Source organism: Prionailurus viverrinus, chromosome A2, assembly GCF_022837055.1.
Source record: "Prionailurus viverrinus isolate Anna chromosome A2, UM_Priviv_1.0, whole genome shotgun sequence".
NCBI lineage: Eukaryota > Metazoa > Chordata > Mammalia > Carnivora > Felidae > Prionailurus > Prionailurus viverrinus.
This window is the reverse complement of record NC_062562.1, coordinates 117,668,463-117,689,763: the sequence shown is the minus strand read 5'-3', so window position 1 is coordinate 117,689,763 and position 21,301 is coordinate 117,668,463. Positions and strand designations below refer to the sequence as shown.

General features: G+C 42.0%; 1 long non-coding RNA gene across 1 annotated transcript in view; it reads left to right on the top strand.

Moving 5' to 3' along the window:
* LOC125160635 (uncharacterized) overlaps positions 1-14,072 on the top strand; it is a 43,340-nt gene extending 29,268 nt beyond the window's left edge. Inside the window, exon 4 of the long non-coding RNA XR_007150322.1 lies at positions 14,017-14,072. This is a non-coding gene — a long non-coding RNA (uncharacterized LOC125160635). The remainder of the gene's footprint in view (positions 1-14,016) is intronic.
* The last annotated feature ends 7,229 nt before the right edge of the window (positions 14,073-21,301 follow it).

Sequence of the window (21,301 nt, the reverse complement as noted above, 5' to 3'; positions counted from 1 at the left end):
AGATTAGTGGTTGCCTAGGGCTGAGGGAGAAGGTAACTGGGGGAAAAGAGGGTGACTGCTTAAGGTTGAGATTTCTTTTTAGAGTGAAATGTTCTAAAATTGATTGTAATAATGGCTGCACAACTCTGGGAAATACTAAAAACCATTGGATTGTACACTTTAGATGGGGGAATTGTATGACGTGTGGATTATATCCCAATATAGCTAGCGTAAAAATGATAGGTAGGTAGGTAGGTGGGCAGGTAGATAGATAAAGATAGACAGACAGACCCAGGTAACAGTTGCTGAAGGCCAGTTTCCAGAACTGGTTGGGTCTCAGAATTGGATTAGTGAGAACGGCTAAGTCACTGCTAGGTACTGGTGCCTTTCCGTTCCTCTACCCCAAATCACCCAATCAATGAAAAATAAATTGTCCAAAACTTCTTCCACAACTCGACTCCTGGTGCCTTCACTAAAGTTGATTCTTTCATTAAAAATATGTATATATGTTGACTACTTATTTAAGAGAAAAACACGACACAAAAATTGTCCAACTTCCATTACTACCTTTATTCATGTTCTCTATAGCCAAAAGTTTCATCCCACATACCAACTATGGAGTCTTTAGGACTCATTCCCCAAGAAGCTGGCATTTTCTCAATCCCATTCCTGTCTGGGAGATTTAAGATAACCCCATCCCTGTCCCCAGGGAAATACTTTTTTGAAAAATAAAAATGCTATTTGGATCTAAAATTAAGTATTTCGCTTATTCAGACGCTGTGCTATAAATCCATCAATGTTAATAAAGAAGCCACAGTTATGATTTAGGAATCTCAAACAAAGACTAAGGTTAAGGTCCCAAGTGAGATTAATGAATACTCTTTTCTATCACACATGGCAGATTTTTCTGTTACATCTCCCTGTAAAGAGATTTGGATCCCCCTTATGACAAATTATTTTACTTCAGAACTTATCTTTACTCATCTGAAATATAAACCTCTGTATTTACGAGAACATTCATATCAACATTTGTGTCCACTGCTATAAATAGTGATAGCTTAGGAATTGCTATTTAGCGCTCATTTAATGTGTTACTGCACCTACTGGTTTATTATTAAAATAGTATTACTGTAGTGGCAGCAGCAGTAACAGTAGTGGCAGTGGTAATTCCCCACCTAGTCCTAAACTCCTTTTCAACTATAAAAACCACAACATGTCTTCTGGTTTTTGAGATGGTTGTTTTAGAACTGCCAGCTCCCTGCTAAAGCATTTTACTACCAGCTTGAATCAAAAGTGCTTCTGACATTTCTAAGGCTAAGACAGACATGGAGCTTTAGCTCTCCTCCTACTTCAGTGGCCTTCAGTTCCTCTTACAGCAGATCCCCATGCCCATGAACATACCCGATACTCTTTCCTCTTGTTGCTCTAAGTTAGAGGGAATTGTCCATGCTGTAAAGGAGATATTTGCTAAGAGTCTCTGGTCTTAACCGCTCTTCCCCAAAGGACTCCCTAACCCTGGAAAGCAAACACAGTGGGTTGGCCTGGACCATAAGGAGCACCCTTTTCCCATAATCTAAAAAGGCTTATATTAAAACAGGTATGAGGCCCAAACCTGTGTCTTGGATCTCTCCACATTCCTTTCTGCAAGCAGGAAAAGGACAAAGGTGTGAGTCCATGGTGCTTAACTCTTTAAGCTGTGTGGACAAGGAAGGTAGACAAAGAAAAGACGGACACCGGTCCCTTGAATAAGCCCTCGTCAGAAAACCACTTTGGCCACTTGGGTGAAGGAAGAGAGGAAGTGACATCCATCCACAAATTGACTTCACCATGAGCAAATATGGCCCAACTAATACCCTGGGAGCTGACCAAAAAGATTAGTATGTCTTCTACTTTGGGTAAAGGGAGAAACACAGGACAGAAGGGAACCTCCCCTCTCCTTGTGGCCCATGACTTGGAATACTCAACTTCTAAAATCTTAAAATCCACTAAATTATCACCCTCCTTTCACTCCTCCATTTTCACTTCAGTCATTCTTTTCTAGCATTTCTGCCTCCTTGTCTCTTCACCCGATCTACTCTGGAGCCCCCAACTGCTGGTGTCCTCACTCCCCTAACAGGCAGCTGAGCAATGCTGAAGGAGACCATAACGTATAGACCACAACAACTCAGAGGCACTCTTCACCTAATTCTTTTACGTCTTCCAAATAAACCTCCTCCACCCCACAACAGATGTTTTTCCAAATCTCCAGTACTCTTCTGATGCTTCTTCCTTCCTTTCCGCCGACCGCCCCCACCCCCCCCCCCCCATTCCCCCTGGCAGATGTGCTTGACTGTCTCTACACAGAGAAACTGTCTGTGAAGGCAGGAAGTTGAAGTTCTGGTATCTGAATCAATTCTATTTCCTTCCCTCTAGTTTCATAGAAAAAGATGTTCTTTCTCTTCAAACCATGAAGCAACATCCATGTTGTCCCTGAGTAGAATCTACTTGTGTCTTTGCGATATTGCTAGAAATCGAAGTCTTAATCTCAGTGTATACTCAATTTGCCTTTCTCTTAATATAAGGGAAGTTGAGTGTTGTTTAAATGTTTTTTGTATACATAGAATGTTCTTTGCCTGTTTTTTCCATATATCATTTTATTTCATTCTTTTTTAACATTTTCTTTACTTTTTATTTTTCTTCTTTTCTTAATTCTCTATATAGTTTACTGTGTTTTAGAGTATCTGTTCTCACCATTTCCCTTCCAATTTTGCTATCATCCCTATGATTATTTTACTACTTTCTTCCTTACGTTGCTTTTGTGAGGTTTTCCAGTTTACATTTTATCTTCTCCTACACTGTACCACCTCTTCCCTGGGCTCTCACATCTCTGTTTGAAGCTCTTGTTTCATAAGAACTACTGTTTCATTGATTATTTTTAAAATTCATGCAATGGGGGTGCCTTGGTGGCTCAGTCGGTTGAGTGTCCGACTTCACCTCAGGTCATGATCTCACAGTTCATGAGTTCGAGCCCCACGTTGGGCTCTGTGCTGACCGCTCAGAGCCTGGAGCCTGCTTGGGATTCTGTGTCTCCCTCTCTCTCTGCCCCTCCCCTGCTTAAATTTAAAAAAATTTCATGCAATGTATTTCGTTGCAATATTCATCTACTCTAAGGCAACTGTGTTTTTTCATTTCATGTCCTTTGTTTAACATTTTTTTCCTGTTCTTTCTTTCTTTTCTCTACAGCCTATATATATATATATATATATATATATACATATATATATATATATATATACATATATATATATATATATATACACATACATACATATATATATGGATTCTCACTTCTTCAACGTTTATTTATTTTTGGGACAGAGAGAGACAGAGCATGAACGGGGGAGGGGCAGAGAGAGAGGGAGACACAGAACCGGAAATAGGCTCCAGGCTCTGAGCCATCAGCCCAGAGCCTGACGCGGGGCTTGAACTCACGGACCGCGAGATCGTGACCTGGCTGAAGTCGGACGCTTAACCGACTGCGCCACCCAGGCGCCCCGGATTCTCACTTCTTGATTCCTCATTACTGAAAGACACAAATTTTTCTGGACCAACTATTTGCAGGTATATGTTGGGAAAAGGCCAGGGGCACTGAAATTTTCTCATTACAGAGTTTTCTGAGTGGTGATGACTGGCAGCAGTGGTTCTTTCTCACAATAGCAACTTTATCTTCTTCCCTGACACTGTGGAGATGGTCTATTTCCTCTGTACAGACTTCCTGCACGACTTATTTGGTTCTGCTTTCTCTGATTCTTAAGAGCAGAGTCCAGGAGCACCCCTGGCCCTATATAAGCATCCTGTTGCAATGAGCGTTTGGGGTTTTGAGCCTCAGGAGGGACTCATTTCACTTTGCTGGCTCCTTGAGATCTGTAATCTCCACATCCTCTCCCCCCACTCTTATAAACTATCCCCTCCTTCTCCATTACCATTGATTTGGGAATTTACAGTTCCTTAATTTCACTAAAACTGGAGTTTGAGGGTTTGTATTTTTGCTTCTTATGTTCATTTTTGTTTAGGGATGATTTCTAAAAAAAGCTAGAGAAAATGCCAAATTTATGTTGTAATACATCAGAAATCTGTCTCTTTCTTTGAAACCTTGCTTTGAAACCTTTGAAACTTTCTCTGAAACCTTGCTTCACATGTATTTTCAAGCTCATCTATTTTTTCCTCAAATTTGGTGGAAGAAAATAAAAAGCCTCTCTGGTACTTTATGCCCCTTACCTACCACTGTATCTCTTTTGTCATTCACCAAATATTTATTAAATGTCTACTCTGGATGTGGCCCTGACCTCAGTACCAGGGTTATAATGTTGACCAAGATCAGCATTGCCCCTCCACCCTTGGAGGTTACAGTCAAAGAGAGAGAACTGAGAATTAAATCAGCAATACAAATACTCTACGTCACCATCCTACTTGCCCACCTTCCACTGGCTTTTCAATTCTCTGCAATTAATCTCCTGCCTCTCAAATCTGCTGATCTTGTATTCAGACAAAGTCGTCAGGGAAATTTTCATTGACAAATCCAGTGACGATCTATCAGTCATCATCTTGCCTTACTTTCCCATGGCACAGTTTACTATTCCTTTCTCATTAAAATATACTGTACCCCAAATTTCTCATTTGAACTCCCCAACCTCCTCATTTGCCCTGGACCTCTCTATCCACTGAGAGACAGTTCCCCCTGCTTCTCACTGAAGGTTAGTGTTCTCTGGGGCTTTGTCCTTGGCCCTCTTCCCTTTGCATTGTATGTCCTCCCTAAATGACTTCACAGTCTCAATAGTTTAGCCACTCTTTCTATTACAAACAACTCTCAACTTAATATCTTTAACTCAGACTTCTCTCCTGAGCTCTAGATTCATATATCAGCCACCTATGGGGGACTCTGTATCTGGATGTCCCTCTTTCAATTCTAATTGGTTAGATCTAAAACTGAATTGAGACTTTAAGTTTTAAAAGTAAGTCTGCATTCCACAGGCTTGTTTAGTGGCTTTACCACATACTTTATTACCCAACACTAAAGCCAGGCATTTACCCTGAATCTTTGCCCCTTTCTGATATCATTTAATGTATTTTAAGTCTGCTCCCTTGCCTCAGTAGGCAAGCCCATCTTTACTGCCCTAATTCAAGCCCTCACCATTCCAGGCCTGCGCTAGAGTCATAGCCTCTTACCTGGTCTTCCCGCCTCATTCCCCCCTCTCTAGGCAATACTGTCACTAACGCCACAGTGAGCTTCTAAAATGTAAATTTAATCATGATGGCCTCTACTGAAAATCCTTTAATTTTTCCCCCTACTCTTGGATAAAATATAAACTCCTTACTATAATTTGAAAGACCTTTCATGATCTGGCCTGTGCCTATAACCCCAAGCTTATACCTTGCTGCTTCCCTTCCTTCCCTGTCCTATACCCTATGCTCTGCTGTACCTGTTACTCCTTCTCAAACCCTCCATGCTGGTTCAAGTCCTATAGCATCCAATATGACCCTTCTTGGAATACACTTCCTGGAACCTTCCTTTTCCATGTTTCACCTAGTGAATTCTTGCTCATTCTACAGTGTGCCTTGCCTCGCCCCACCTCCAGCTCACTCCACAACTTTATCTCCTCTGAGTCCATGTCTGATGTCCTACATGCATCTAAGAGCATCTGTCCCATCATGTTTGAATTCTGTGTTTATTAATTGGGACTTTGACTACTGAGAGCAAAGCCCCTTGAGGGCAAGGACATGGTCTTATTCATTTTTGCATCCTTAGGTACCTTTCCAAGAGCCTGGTGTTCAAATACTTGTGAATGAATGAGGGAATGAATGAATGAAGTGTGTTGAGATCATAAAGTATGGAACACTATACACTAGTCAGTGGAGAAAGGCATTTTACAGCCATGGTGGTGTTGAAAGATGGGAAATACAGTCCTTCCCTCTGGCTATTAAGTGTTTTACATCAGATCCTTTCCGAAGTGTTAAAAGTTAAATCAATTTCCAGGAAAACATGACTGCCAATGTAAAATATGTCCTGAGGGGAATATTTCCCCTCCTAATACTTTCCATGTGCATGAAAGGGAAAAGTGCACCCACCACACATGTTCGATGTTGTCATCTAGAAGCTCATGCCCTTACATTTCTCCAGGACCTTATTTGCAAGCTAGTAAATCAGTATGTTGGCCAGGGATCCATTCATGAACAAAGTTGGCAGGTTCTCTGCAGTATAACGAGCCATCTCCCTGTCGGTACCTGGTCAGGTCTGGCTGTGAGACAGAGCAGGCCAGAAGGGGCCAAAAGGGACCAGACCAATCTGGACAGACATGAGGAACAATGCTCCATCCAAGCAAGGATCACCAGTGGAGCAAGGACGGAGAGCCATGTCCACTCTAGAAGACAGATATTGGATTCATCAGAGTATCCATGATGAAGCCAAAGGCAGTATCAGCCACCATTTCAGGAATCTATAGGTGTTAAGAAATATTGATAAGATGAGCAAGCATAATGTCCTGTGATAGAAGTCCCACGTGAGCGTAGGGGCAGAGACCAAAGGCCATGGGCACAAGTCAAGGTACCCGTTGAAACTGGACCCAAGGGAGCACAAAAATAAGAGAAAGCAGTGACACGGTTTCCCTAAGGGAAAAAACCCACTCTATAACACAATGGCAATATAGTATTGATCCTGGATCAGTGGCATTCTTAGTGTATAGATAAGGACTGTGTACAGAACATTTTGGGGGTTTGTGTGCCCAGAACGACTTCCTCATATGCTTCTGGTAATAGAACCTATCTTTCCTGCAGAAAGCCCATTCCTTGTGGTTTGAGTAGACCTAACCTAATCCCCAGCTCCAGACCCGACTTCGTGTTCCTTCCCCGGGCTGCTGGGGTCCCTAAGGTAGCGTACTGTAAATCTCAGGCATCTGGCAGCCATATTGCTTACCTGCCTAAAAAATGAACAGGCAGAAACAAGTACAAGTGAGAGATGCAGAAAGGTAAGAGATTCAGAAACATCATTTGATCCCTGAAGCAAGAGGCTACCCCTGAAATTCCTTTCAAAAGAGGTCAGAATTGGGTGTCTGCAGCTGAAAGAGTCCTTTCTCTTAGAGGCCAATGTGCATAGCTCCTAGGAGCCTGCAAGGCGTGGCAGGTGCTTGAGGCTAGGTTTACAGTGTGGGCAGAACATTGGATCTTCTGAGACATTCTCACAATTCTTAATGTGACTACTAGATTTTACACTGAGATTTGTTTTTCAAAAGAGAAGGGAAGTCTATATATCCAGGCACTGCTGTTACCTTTTCTGCTCCTTTTTGTTTCTCAAGCTTTTCACACCCACACTCAACTTTCTGGATGAGGGGAGGGAAGGGGCTGGTTATACGACAACACAAGACCACTTGAAGCCACCATAGGATGGGTTAGCAGTCATCTTCTGGATACTCAGGGTCCTTCTGCTTAGTGGAGGGAAAGGCTGCCTATACCACAATTACCCATCATCTGAGAAGTCAGCATAGGCCTGACTTCCCTTGGGGTTTAGTTTCCCCATGAAACTAAAGTGGAGATAGAGCTCTACTTCATCCTACTCCCTGTGGGATCCCAAAATGGTCCTGTATAATTAGCCTGAAGACATTCCCTGCTGTTTGTTTGTCACGAAAACAAGTAGAAAGCACTAGAAAAAAAGAATAGTTATTTAGAGGTAAATAGCAAGGGAAGGTTGGAAATGTTTGATCTCATATATAGATATGGCCTTTGTGTTCCCCAAGTAATTACTTTTGGTTTACTTTCTTCTAAAAGTGCGCTGAGATTTGAAGGTTAGTAAGAATGAACAATAAAATTAGGTACTAAAAACAAACAAGGCTCTCAGGGGATGGATTCAAATAAGAGAAAGCCAAAATCTTGGCACTACACTTAGGTGCAAAAAAACCAGACCTCACAAGTTTTGTCAGCCCTTCTGTATCCATCAGACTTTCTTTACCTATAATAATTAACCTGGAGAGGGAATCTGAAAGTTTGAGTCAAAGCCTTGGGTTTTCAAATAAGAGAGCACATCAGCTTTCAGAGAAAATTCCAAATGTCCCTGCATTTCTTCATTATAAAACCCTATCCGTGATCTGTATTCTAGAAAATTTTGAATCATGTTTCCGCAAGGTGCAAATAGCCCTGATGACGATGTGTCAGGGGGTTCATTTTAAAACACTATTAAACCAAGCAGGTGGTGGCCAAATTGGAGAGGATGTTTGATCCCGTCCCAATTTTCCACTGCTGTAAAGACAGACACCAAAATAGCAAATCATTCTTTATAGTCAGTTCTCCTGTTTTTCAAGAACAAGAAATAATTTTAGAAGACCTTTTTTTTCCTTGCAAGGGCTCCATAACTTTGACACGCAGCTTGCAAAATAGAAGGAGAGAACGGAAACCACATCCAGAAATAACCATTTCCCAGTCCCTTGTAATGGATTATAAGTTAAAGGGACCATTGACAAAATTAGCGCGATGGTGTTTCATAAAAAGTTAAGTAAATCTTAAAGGGCGGTAATGCTCTTCTCATTATACTTAGGGATGAGGAGATGGTGGGACACAAGATTTGTCAACAAGCAGCAGCTTTGCTTCATTTCTTCTTATGCCACCAAATTTAACAGACAATTTGAATAGAACATTCGCCGCACATACTCACATAAACCAATCTTATTGCTAGCTGGGGCATACTGAAAAGCACGAGACTAATGGAGCCAAACTTTCCACAATTGTTTGATCAATTTGCTATCCCTTTATTTTCTAATTTTTTTCAGAAGAGCAAAGTTGCATTTTCCTCAGGCCTTACTCAACTAGTAGATGGGAGAAAGTCCTTATTATTCTTTTTAGACTTGCAAATGGGATTCTTTATCTCAGAGGCCCAATCACCATTTCAAAAGAGAAGATTTTTATTTTTAAGAGATTCTTTTTTTTTTTTTTTTTACTTGGTTACTTAGGTCTATTTTAGAAAATGTACAAACTCACTGGAGTTAACTTGATCTATATGGTTCAAAAAGGGGCAAATTCTACCAGAAGGAAAACAGCATGGACATTGGAATGCAGTTATCTGGGATAATAATACTTAACAACTTAAGTAGAGGAAGTAGTTCCCCTTTAATATCTCAGCTCAGACTTCCCTCTGCTATCACTATGCTAGTAACATTATGTTCAGAAGCAATCAGATGCATGCGACAATTGCTTTTTAAGCACCACAGAACTGGCTGCAGTAATTTGGTTGTTTTCAACCATTCTCCAAATAAAAATATTTGAGCTAAATACGGTTTAACACAAAGGCTCAGAGTTTGTAAATCGTTATTTATTATTATTATTATTGGAAACTGACCTACACATTCCCCTGCACTCTATCACCCTGCATTGAAAATATAACAGAAGTGAAGATTGAGAAGGAGCTAGAAGAACTTAAGAGCACTTTCCAACCTTTTGAAATGCCTAGAATGATAATGCAAATATAACGTATATGCAATAACCCTGCAGTAAAGAGGAAGATGTACAGAAAAGAGAATGTTGCATAAAAGCATGGGTAATTATACATTTTATTTTTCTTTTCATGTTTTTATTTTACTTTTGAGAGAAAGAGAGACCGAGTGCAAGTGGGTAAGGGGCAGAGAGAGATTGGGAGACAGAATCTGAAGCAGGCTCCAGTTCTGAGCTGTCAGCACAGAGTCCAACACGGGGCTCAAACTCACAGACTGTGAGATCGTGACTTGAGCTGAAGTCAGACGCTTAACTGACTGAGCCACCCAGGCACCCTATATGTTTTAAGTGTAAGGGGAGATGTCAAAGCAGTTAGTTATTTGTAGCACCTATTTAACTGTAGGTGAAATATTCCATATTCCACATTAGGTGAAATATTCCATATTCCACATTAGGTGAAAATCTGAGTTTGAGCAAAGTTGGCTTTTTTGTCTCTTTAATTACCCAGGCATTGTGCCCAGAGATAGGGTTGTAATTACCCAGGAAACCAAGGGTCATGGGGAACGACTGATCAGGTCAATACTGAATCCTCTCTGAACCAGGAGGAAGGCTTTCACCGGGCTGACTTGGAAAGTTGTTCTCTTGAAGTCTCTTTCCTGTAAGCAGAGTCTGCCCCCACGTGGTAAAAGTGAGGGGCTGCTCTTTCTTCCCCAGATGCCTCCTTCTTGCTCTAGGTCAGCAGGAGGGTATTTGTAGCAACCCATGCCCTTGACCACCCTCCTACCTTTGAGCTGCTTTTTACTGCTTCTCTCCCCTCTGTCCTCCTTCCCCCTTTTATTGTTGTTCTCCTTCCTTCTATCTTTCTTTTTATTCGCATCTACTTCTTCCCTCCTCCTTGCCTTCCAGAACCTTGCACAGTATTATTATTTAGCAGCCCAGCCATGAGGGCTAAAACTGATGCAGACCTTCCGCGGAGAGAATTTGGATTCTTATTTAAGGAATTTAGACAATGTTGTTTCGATAAATAAATAATAATCACCTTAAGAGGTAATACCATGACATCTAGAGAGCTTAGAAGATACTGAATGAGAAATCAGGAAACACAGGTTTCACTGGCCTTCACCCTGTCCCTGAATTATGATGATTGTAATATGTTTGTATGAAAACTAAGAAATCTGGACACAGGTACACCTTCATATAGAATCACGGGGCAGGAAGGCAATGTGGGTTTCTCTGCCCACTTCAAAGAAAAGCAGAAGGGCACCTTACCCATCATGTCCACCAGCAAATCAGCAAGCCACCCAAACACACACAACATAGGTAATTAAAAACAATGCCATTATGCAAATGTGGCTGCAAACTAAAGCTGCTCATTCTCATCATGGCCCTATTCCAACCAGCCTGTCATCCCAAGGACCTGAGCAACCAATCCATCCTGGATATTATTTTCATCAGTCCACCTCCCTACACAGAAATCTTCAAAGGTATATTTCTTCAAATATACCTTCGAAGGTATGACTTCAAAGGTATATTGCCTTCAAAGTCTAAATACCTTGTACATTCAGGATCTCTCTCTCTCTCTCTCTCTCTCTCTCTCACACACACACACACACACACACACACACACACACACAAATAATCTCAACCTACTCAAGGTCTCCACTTCCAGCCACTTTTCTCTTCCTGCGTGTCCTCAAATGCCCCTGTGTTTCTTGCCTTCATGCTTTTGCATTTTGCTGTTTCCCAGCCCAGAATGGTCTGACACGAGGCCCACAGCCTTTGTGGAGTTAATGTCAGTCTGGAAGTCCCTTTTTTATTTAACAAAACTGAAACTGCATTAGTGCACAGAGTGAGACATGTTACCCAAGGCCATATAAGCTGAGGGCACTTTCAGACCCATATGAAAGCCTCATGTTGAGATATAATACATATATTTTAATACAATGTAATTTACAAAGCTATTAATCTTCCAAGGCAGGAGGGGGGGTGGGAGTGGGGAGGGTGAAGTGTTCATAAACTAACAATGAAGAATTCAAATGGCTTATGCCATTGCCAGAATCCTGAGGTGGAATTATGGCCCCATAACTCAACGTTGGCCAGCTCTTTCCATTCTCTAATGGATGTATTTGAGGCTTGGGTTCCTGCTAACTTTCCCTATTTATTCTCTAGCTTCCACTCCCTTCCAGTCACACCAAGAAGCCCCCTAACTACTTCATAATCTGCCTCAGAGGCAGAAAGCATGACAAGTAGTTAAGCTGTATCTTTGTTGAAATGCAGAAGGAGCTCTCCACAACCCTCTCAATCCAAGGACTGGGCACAGGATTGTGGTGGGGAAGTGCCTCTTTCATAGCAGCTGTATAAGTGCCATAGAGCATCTGCCCATTGCCTCTAGATTTGGCTGGCACTGCTCCCTCCCAGGAGCAATAACACACCGTACACAAAATACCTATAGATAAGGGAAGACCTAAATACTACCCAAATATTATAACACATGTCCATTTGCATGAAAATCCTGAAGAGTACTTATCTAAGTGTAATAATCAATCCACTGAATCAGAATCGTCTAGCATGATCATTTGAAAATGCAGGTTCCTAGGCAGCATCCCAGACCTATATACTCAGAATCCCGGAGGTAGAGCCTTGGAATATAAATGTATAAGCAGAAATTGAGGCCATTCTTATCCATGCTAACATTTAAGAATCTCCCTTCCAAGTATTTACTCTGTTTTCCTTCTTTGTGCTAAATGCAGTATTCCAGGCAGGGCCTACCTTACACAAAACCATGGAATAACTAAAAGTATCAAAATCCATGTGTCGTAAACCTACTTCTTCCCCTGTACCTACCTTCCCAAAGCAGCCCTCTCCCAGCCTCAGCACTGAAGCTTCATCAGTGCACTCACACTGCCCCTGGGTCTCCCTTGAATCTCCCACCTCGACTTATCTTACTCACATGAGCACTATACGAGCATCTAGATCTTTCCCTCCACCTTCCCGTCCAACAAAATGTTATCTCATTTCTGCTTGACTTTTTGAGGATTTTGCCATTCATTAGATGAAAGCTAACCAATTTGGTCTGATCACTAGCCCGTGCTAAAGGTTTAATTAATAGGCACTTCTTGTACTTTGGCAACGCTAACGGACATTTTCTGGGACAGATGAGGAGAGCTTTGGCCTTCTAAATTACATCATTAGTCCTAACCTGTCTACCCTTTGCTGGTAGGTTTCAGAACCTACACAACTTTATCTCTAGAATGAATTAATAATTTCCATTTGCCGCCAAAGAGCAAGGCTTAAAAGCACTTTATAAACTGAAAAGTGGTATATAAACAAAATAATGTATTATGATTCATCTCAACACCAGCCCTGATTCAGAAATATGTGGCAACTGTTTTCCTGGTTTTCACTCTCCTGGTAGCAAACAAAACGTTCTGATTAAGGTTTTGCCAGCCAAGTCTGTGTCAAATACATCCTTTGATGAGCAAAAATGGGGTTCCCAGAGTTGACCCTGTCTGCAATTCATCTTCTTTGTCCTTCTCCATCCTCATGAATTTTGGCTTAGGCCTGCCACACCAGGCAAATATGGCCCAGTAAGGATTGATTAGGTAGTCCTACCCTCTCATCTTACAAAAAGGAAACTGCTCCAGACAGGTGACAGGAGGTAGTAGCGGAGGTGGAGCCCGAACCCAGGTCTTCTAACTCTCAGCCCACTGTGCCACACTGCCTTGAGGTCTCTTTGTCTGAATGTACCATAAAATGTCTCTAGGATATTTTTTATAGTCCTTAGAGATGAGCCCATCATGGCCAGTCCCATACCCTGATTTTACCCATCTCCTTATCTCCCTGCCTATAACCAGATTGCCCTCTAGACAGTTCGTCCCAGAAGGCTATGTTGTTGTTGTTGTTTTTATCTTAAAAATATCCTATAGGAGTGACACAACACATCCAAATGCTGTACGAGCAGAACAAATACCCTACACTTATCTGTGTAGACAAGCGCTGCCTGTGGAATTCGGTAGCATATTGACATGCGGCTGACTACTTACTGCCAAAAGCAGTAGGTACCACAGGAGATGGATGGGTGGTTAGACTGTTACATAGTCCGCTCTGTAATAAGCCAGGTTCTCACATGGACTGTGGGAAGAGACCGGAAGGATAGGAAGAGATCTTAAAAGTCATGACTGACCCCTCCAGACAGATGGACAAGAATCCTAACAGGATATCTTGTTACATGGAACTTTTTCAAAACCTGTGGTTCAAAAAGACTGAGTTCAATTCTTTGCCCTTTTAGGCTAGAATAGAAATAGCTCCCATGGAAGGCTTTGCACGTGAATTGCTGCATATTGGGTTTTTTAGCCCCAGAATTCCCTTGAACTGGGGGGAGTACCAATTGGAACACAACACACATGTTCTTTAGTTTGAGCCAGTGACAGAAATCTAGGGACTGGACAATACTGTCAAGTAGATATGATGCACAATAACAGCAGTGGTCGTGTATAACTAGCCTAGTGAATTTGAAAACCAAATCAGAGAGCATTTGGTGGCTTGATTAATTTGCTTTGCCTATCTGCCATCTGTTCTTGTCTCCAGGAGCCCAAGATGGGTAGCCCTGCTTGGTTCTGCCGACTTAGTCCAGCTGGAAGCCCTCCTTCTACAAGGAATGCAGGGTGAGGTCTACAAAGAATGTACATCCCTGGCCCCTGCTCTGATCTCACCCTGTGGCTGCAAAGCCAGGTTTTGTATATGCAGCTCCTCCCATACGTTTCAAAACTCCTTTTACATCCTCTGCCTCTGTTTAAAAGTTGTGTAAACTCACAGGTTCACCTGTTTTATATCTTCCCATGCTGATGACTATAAAGAAAAGTGAGGTCACCTGGTGACAATTGGGCAATTGTTTCTTCTGAGCTGAGCTGCAGAGTGTCACATTTGAATTTTGCCTTTGTTTTTCTTTTAGCTGAATTACTTCATTCTTTTCATGGCAAAGCTTTTCATCAAATGCCTCATGCACACTTGGCATACCGTGCCCTAGGTAGGCTCAGTTTTGCTTTCTGAACTGAGCAATAAAAGTAGCGCTCATCTTTGCCCTTCTCTTACCGTACCCCCCCCCCAGACCTACACTCAATTTGGCTCATTCATTCTTCAACACAAATATAATGAGTGCTTCATACGTGAGGGGCAGTGAGCTAGGTCCTGAGGGCTCAGAAGTGAAAGCACAGTCCTTGGTCCTCACTGAGCTCACAGGCTAGTGGGGGAAGATAAATAAATAAAACTATGCTACAAATATTATGATAGAGATTTACACAGCGTACTCATGGCAAAGATTTATGGCTGGTCACCAAAATTGTTTCCTTTCTTCTTCCATATAATAGAGTTTTAGCTAAGCATATAGCCAGCCACCCTGCCCTGAACTCCCTCCTGGGCAACTGAGCATGGTCCTATCTGTGACTCAGTTCTCCCCATCAGGAATACGAAGTGGAAGAGATATGTGCCACTTCTACAGCTAGGTCTTAAAACATGTGCTCAGGTACTTTCTTACCCATTCTCAACAGCTGGAACACGGATGTGCCTGCAAACTAGCTTCTATGATGTAGAGGAGGACACTGCCCTAAGAGGTGGGAAGAAACAAGGCAGAAGGGACACTAAATGATTGCACAGTGCGAATGGGCCCACCTACCCGTGCTGGGCTGCTCTTGGAATGAGAATAAAGTTCTTTGTTCCTTCAGCACTGTATTGTAGGGCTTCTTTGTTCCAAGCGATCTGCTTTCACTCTACCCAACACAACACAGTGCCCTACACTCACGGGACTGAAGCCCTGTGCAAAAAGGGAGTCAACGATTCATCGATTCATTGGAGATCACATCACACAGCAGGTCAACTCACCTCCCTAGCATCTGCCATATGCTCATATCTGCTGCTGCAGGCTGACTCCGGAGGCACTCTTCTAAGAACTGCAGCACCTTTGAGTAATGAGGGGCCAGAACCACTAGCAACATTTTTAATTGCCTAGGAAGCAATTAAAAGGTGTCATGGAAAAGGTGTGTGCAGTGGCATCAGAAAAATCTAGGTTTGAACCCTGAATCTGCTTCTTACTACCTCTGAACCTTGGGCAAGAATCTTAACATCTTTGAACATTTTCTTTTCATCTCTACATAATAACATCTGTCTGGCAGCATGGTTGAGGGGTTTGTAATAGATATAAATGCCAGGTCCAGGGCCTGGAACGCAGTAACCTTCTTTAGGTGATTATTAGTAGCAGTATTTTGCAGGTCTGGTGAAAAAAGAACTAAATGCTCTCTCACTGCAGAGACAATTCTTTCCCGTAGCCACCAAGCCCACACTGGTTCAACCAAAAAGTTTGCCTACATTGAAGAAATGTAGAATTTGATCTCCTCACCTAAAAAGCAGTCGGAAGTGTATTTTGTTCTGAATCTTCCTGTACACATCTTCAAATCTAGAATAACGCACACAAACTCACTTATACCAAGAGGACAAATACACCTATTAAAAGCAGAGAAGAGCTGACTACTGTGTAAATTTATTTTGGTGCCAAATTCTGCATCACTTTTTCTGGATGCCTGTTTCCTGGACTATAAATGTGGCAAAAGCAGGAACAGTGCATTTTTCATGCCATCTTCCTCCAACTTCAAACATTTGACACCATGGCAGGCATTCTGCATTCCGTAAATATTACATGAATCATAAAAGTTTGGAGCTATAGGGTCTTTAGAGATAATCCTAGCTTGCCCTTGTTTCAGATTAATTTATTCATCCACTCATTCAGTCAATATATATTTATCAGGAACTATAATGTACTGACAGATTGGGCTATACCAGAGATGAAGAAAGTAACATCACAATTGGTAAAATGACTTGGTCAAAGTTGAGCTATTACAAATTAGGAGTAGCGTGTAGGTGTTGTAGCCTCAGTGGTCTTCTTGCAGAGTCTTGCACACACACCAAGATCTTACCCAAAGAGCCCCTTGGCTCTTTTAGTTTGTCACTGTCCCCACATCTGTGCAAAGCTGTCTGCTCATCCTTTGGGACTCACATCAAGGAGGCTTTGCTCAATCATCCTAGTTAAAGCCTCTAAAACCTCCTTCCCACAGCTGATAAATCAGCCCCTCCAGGGCACCTGGATGGCTCAGTTGGTTAAGTGTCTGACTCTTGATTTCAGCTCAGGTAATGATCTCATGGTTCATGGGTTCAAGCCCCATGTCGTGATCTGAGCTGACAGTGCAGAACCTGCTTAGGATTCTCTCCCTCTCCCTCTCTCTCTGCCCCTCCCTCAGTCGCTCTTTCTCACACACACACACACAAAGTAAATAAATAAAACATTTTTTAAAAATGAGCCCCTCCATAATCAAACTCTTTGTTAAATATTCTAAAAGTTAAAAACTCAACAAATAAAAATATTTGTTAAATTGTTTTAATGTTTGTTCATTTTTGAGAGAGAAAGAGAGAGAGAGAGAGAGAGAGAGAGAGAAGGAGGGAGAGTGGGAGGGTGGCAGAGAGAGAGTGAGACAGAATCCAAAGCAGGCTCCAGGCTCTGAGCTGTCAGCACAGAGCCTGATGCAGGGCTCGAAATCACCAACCTGAGTTGAAATCGGACGCTTAACCACCTGAATCACCCAGGCGCCCCTGAATACAAATATCATTAATGTTTTATTCCTTAAAAATCTTCCCACTCCCCAGAAGACCAAGAATACTGTGGTCCCGGGGCGCCTGGGTGGCGCAGTCGGTTAAGCGTCCGACTTCAGCCAGGTCACGATCTTGCGGTCCGTGAGTTCGAGCCCCGCGTCGGGCTCTGGGCTGATGGCTCAGAGCCTGGAGCCTGTTTCCGATTCTGTGTCTCCCTCTCTCTCTGCCCCTCCCCCGTTCATGCTCTGTCTCTCTCTGTCCCAAAAATAAATAAACGTTGAAAAAAAAAATTTAAAAAAAAAAAAAAAAGAATACTGTGGTCCCCTTTCTTCTTAAACTATGCCTAAATCTTCCATCAGTATGAGTATCACCTTGTCAGTTATGAGTCCTCATTTCTTTTTAAACTTGATTTTGAAATAGTTTCAAACTTTTAGAAGAGCTTCAATAACAGCACAAATAATCTCCATATACTCTTGATTCAGATTCACCAAATGTTAACGCTGTAACGCATTTATCATTCTATATGTGTGCATGTAAGTGTGTGTGTACACGCGCACACGCGTGTGAGTGTGTGTCCCTTCAACTCGTTTGGGAGAAAGTTACAGACACAAATACTTGACTGTATTTCTATCAAAAAACGAAGACCTGTTGTTACATAACCACAGTACAGTTATTAAAGTCTATAAAATTAATATTGATACCTAGCTATTATGCAATATACGGATCTTATTTAATTGCCATCAATTGTCCTAATAATGTCTTTCATAGAAAAAAAATGTACTACTCAAAAATCCAGTCTAGGATCATGAGTCTCCTTGAATCTTCTTTAACACAGAATAATTCCTCAGTATGTCTTTGTCTTTCATCACCTTGACATCTGAAAGAATACAGACTAGTTATTTTGTAGTATGTCTCTCCATATGGGTTTGTGCCATGTTTCTTCAAGACTGGATTCATGGTATATATTTTTGACTAGAATGTCACATATGTTGTGCTTCTCCCATTGCATTTTTTCAGATAGCATGCAATTTCCATTTGTCCAATTCCTGGTGATGCTAACTTCTATTATTTGGTTAAGGTGCCAGCAGTGAGATAGGGGGTAAAATTGGGATACAGTTCCTCCCAAAGAGACGACTGGCGCTTCTTCATGTAAAACTCATGAAAAACTCAGACCTACTATCTTAAATATACCATTTCCACTTGACAAGGCAGACTTATTGGACACTTCCATCTTGTTTTGTTGAGTCCATTTTGACTCATCCCCAAATGGGTACACCCTAGAGTCCCTCCATCAATAAGACTTTCAGTTTCAACAAGAGCTTAGTAGCAGATTATCAGCGGCCTTAAAAAAGGTTGGGGCAGCCAGTTGGTGGCTGTCAGAAATGGTCTACTGTACTGAAAAGTACTGCCTCTCCTAGTCCTCTGGCAATCATTATACCCTTAACTAAAGCTGGGATGTCCTTTTTTCCATCTGAGTTTATATATTGTTCCTGTTGGACCAGCTAGGAGGGGCCAGTACATGTGGTAGCCCCTGAATAGGAAAATTCCCTGACATTTATGGGCATTTACAGTACAAGCATATAAAACATCATTGCCAATTATGCATTCAATAGCGGAAACCACAATAATAGTAGACTGAAGTGGCCCAGAAGTCCCACGCAGTAGGCCACTTGAGCTTCTCTTCCCCACTTTGAACTGTGCCCAAATCCCCAAAGTTGAATTCAGGCACCAAGGAGTCTGATGCACATCAGAGTCTACACAAGATACCAGATCATGCTATTTCCCAGGTGAGCAGGTGAGAAATAAAGCATGGTAGGAGAATCTGGGCTATGGTAGGATGGCAGGGGCAGCAGAAAGAGAAGTTTATTGCTAGGCTTTTCCTCCCCTTTCAATCCTTTACCCGAGGATCAGAGCCTAAGCACAGCACTACTTCCTCCCTAAGACACTTCCCGTTGTCCAGCAAGCACCAGGACCCCGGATCCCTTTTCTTTCTTCCCCAGAACACAAACCACTATGGTTCCACCATGCTTTCTGAGGACCTTTGGGGCCTTTGGTGACCCCTGTGCCTAGCGTTCCATCTTCTTACAAACCAAGTCAAGCTGTGAAGAGGGCCATGGAGATGAGCGCAGTGCCTCTGTGATATCAGGCAAGGTGTTGGGTTCGCTTTTCTTTCTGAGTGGCCTCCTGCTTATGGCTTAACCAATGCTTTCAATTCATCCAAACCAATGTTTTTGGTTCACCCAAAGTTCTATTTAAATAGCAAGGTCCTCATTACTAACACCAATCGCTTGGTCTGGGGGACTCCTGGCTCAACAGCCATAGACATAACTGCCTTTCAGCTGGGGCCATGGAGCCTGCTCGCCCGTTGTTGTGGTAATATCCCTTCCTCTGCCCGTGAAGATGAAAGAATAAGCAACAGTCAGGCACCATTTGGGTAGTTCGTTTAGTCCTACTTTTCGTTGTTCGGCTTATAAGCATTAATTCAACTTGTGTTCATTAACAGGACAGTAGGAAACCCCTCTTCCACTCACACCTTCCACACATACCCCTCCTCCCCACGACTTGGGCAAGAATACTCACTACCAGATCACAGAAAATGTTCTCATCTCTCTGAACCTGGTTCCTGAAACCTTCCTCTTCCAGAAGGTCGTGTTTCTGTGAGCATCCCAACCTGGTCTCCAGAACAGTCAAAGTTGCAATTTGACTTTACCCCACTTTTATAAGCTATGAAGTTAGCCTATTACTGTTTCATGGATGCTTGTAGAAAACCCAAGACACTTGTATCACAGACCATGGACCGGCTACTCACAGTACAATAAGCATCGTGAGCATCATGAGCTTCAGTGTGCTTACATTGGTTCCCCTTACCCCCAGGTCCCATGGGGACAACAAGGAGGACCCAGATGGAGACCTGCATATTCAGTGTGCTGCACTGTAGGAAAGAAACACTTATCTTCAAGAATCTACCAATTTTACAGCAAGCAGTAAGCAAGCCTACCTTTTGTCCCGGAGAGAGACATTACCTTAATCTTCAAAATTGCTCAGATGCAACCCTGTGAAACAGCCTGTTAAAGAGAGATCAGGCCTTACATTCTTGGCATACAAAACAAGATATGTAGAAGCATGAGAGACTTATGGAGGGGTTTTTCCCAATAACAACAAGCCCTCTGGGAAAAAGGGAAAAAGGTAGTAATTTTCAGAGGTCTGCATTGCATCATTTGCCAATTTCCTGATTTAAATACTACCTCATGGCTGACTTCAAGCCACCACTGTGACAGCACTCACGTGAAAGTTGGGAAAAGATGTGCACACACACTAGCTGGACCATCCACTGATAATTGTTGTTTGAATCAATTGTTACTATGATTGTTGCCCTTGTCTTTGAAATGCATACCTGAATCTTTTGTTAGATATGCATAGTTGCAGTTTATCTGCATGTAATACAAGAACCTCCCTCATCTGAGGATCCTAAGATAATTTCTGGTGAAGTTTGGAAGGGAAATCTTGAGTTATACTCATGGATAAAAGAGAACCCATAAAACTGAAATGTTGAGAACCAGAGTATGATAGTCCCAGCCTCTGACTGGTAGTCAATCCTCCACATTTCTTTCTGAATCTTTAGTAAACCATTAAACCCATGTTTATAAATTTCTCAGTCTATGGTCATTTTCTCTGACATTACCTGACTTTAATTTTCTTAACAGTATTTATTACTCCTTAAATTTCCTGGATCTCTCTCTCTCTCTTTTTTTTTACTTCATTAATTGTCTTACTGCCTTTAAAATGCTAAAAGAAAAATTTCATCTATCTTATTTACCCTTTTAGCCCCAGCACCTATAACACTGCCTAGCATGTGAAAGATAGTCAATAAATATAGGACATATAAATGAATTCTGGGTCCTGTTTTATTACCTATCCCATCTCATTATGTTGCCTCTGTATTCAGTCATTTTTTGGATGTGGACATAGCAAATACCAATCAAGATGGCAAACAAAAGCTGCAAATTTTTCCTCTTGTAATTAAATCTTGATTAGGTTTCAGGTCCTATGATATCCCAATGCCACCACTCATATATTCCGTATAACCCAACAAATCATTAAGCCTTTCCATGCTGCAGCTTCTCCATCTAAAGGATCTCAGGATCCTTTAAGCATCTAAGGATGCTTAAGGATCTCAGAAAGAATGGCTTCAGTTTTCATTGTCATCTGTAGACCATTCAGTACTGGGCATGTATCA